The following is a 1,377-nucleotide window of genomic DNA, read 5'->3' as shown; positions in this document are numbered from 1 at the left end:
TCCACGAGTGCCCCTAGCCCGAGCCAGGGAGGCCAGGAGGGGCGGGCGGGCGGGCGGGTGTACCAGCAGCCCTGGCGCAGCGAGGGCAGGGCAAGGCCACGTTCCCAGCTGGAGACTCAGCGGCAGAGCGCCTGCCTGCCTGCCCATGTGGGTAGCACCAGATGCAGGTTCAGGCTGTCTCACCCCGGCTGCCTTGCTCCCAGGGCAGGGCTGCATGCAGGCAACACCGAGGGGCGGCAGGGCAGGGCAGGGGGTGGCTGGGCTGGAAGGTGCCCGCAGGCAGCAGACTTGCCCCGGTCAGTCCATGCAGAAGCGCAGCAGGTTCCCGTTGGGCCGAGCCTCCCCGAGCACCCATCCCCTCCTGACTGGCACTGCACCCAGGCAAGGGGCGCGGGGGGTTTCTTTGTTTTAATTTTGTTTTCTCCCTCGTTTGTATGTTTTCCGTGATTTTGGCTCTGCCTTTCCTTGCCCCCAACGCCAGGAGGTACGTACCGCTCCTGCTCCTGCCCCTGCCCCGCTCGCTCTGCTCCGCTCCTGGCCCCTGGGCCCCTTGCCTCTTTGTTTTCAATGGCTGGTGATTTGGTCTCATTGCTGCTGCTTAGCTGCCACTGCTCGCTGACCATGCAGTCCCCCGGGAGCTCTGCCTCACCAGCCCCTGCGTCCCGGCGGAGGGTAGGGGGTGGCAGCCCGGGTCCTGATGACCCGAGGCATGCCTGGGTCCCCCTTTAATGCAGGGCCCTGCAGGATGCCTTGTAGCCGAGCCTCTCCCAGCCCCCTGCCGTGAGGCTCAGAGGGGGCGAAGCCTGGCGCCTCCTTGCTCTGCAGCGCCCTGCCGGTGTCTCTGCCCCTGCAGCCCAGCTCCCCTTCGAGTGCAAGGGCAGCATGGCCTGTCCTGCAGCTCACGAGAGGACAGGCTGCACCCATGTCTGTCTGGTGCCCTGGAGACCCAGCCCTGGTGGCCCCGGGGGCCGGGATCGTGGACCCCCCGGACTGTGCATCTCCTGGGAGCGAGACCATGGGGTCCAGGCTGTGGGCGAGCGCAGCCAGGGATTGCACGCCCTGCGTGCAGGGGGAAGGGCTCCTGGCCTACTTCTGGGGCCCGGTGCCGCTGGAGGGGAGCCGGCGAGTTCCCTGGGCAGGCAGGAGCCGTCCACCTGTCGTGTTCACAGAAGTACCCGGCGCCCCAAGGGGCTCCCAGACCTACACCCCGCGCTCCTGGGGGCCGGGCCCGGCTCCCCATGGCTGCTGGAGGCTGGGCCTACGGCGTCTCAGCTGCTTGGAGCCGTGCCCTGGCTGCTCCCAGCCCGTGGCACAGCCACCTCGTTGTCTCTTGGGCTGCCGGCCTGGGAACACGGCACGCTCCTTGCGCCGGCTCCA

General features: G+C 68.6%; 1 protein-coding gene across 3 annotated transcripts in view; it reads left to right on the top strand.

The window, feature by feature from the left end:
- Window positions 1–1,377, top strand: part of CYTH1 (cytohesin 1) — a 15,308-nt gene that overhangs the window by 10,547 nt on the left and 3,384 nt on the right. The gene's annotated exons all lie outside the window — the stretch shown is intronic.

This window comes from Alligator sinensis, unplaced genomic scaffold (genome assembly GCF_000455745.1).
Source record: "Alligator sinensis unplaced genomic scaffold, ASM45574v1 scaffold1565_1, whole genome shotgun sequence".
Lineage (NCBI taxonomy): Eukaryota > Metazoa > Chordata > Crocodylia > Alligatoridae > Alligator > Alligator sinensis.
This window is presented reverse-complemented; position numbering and strand designations above follow the sequence as displayed.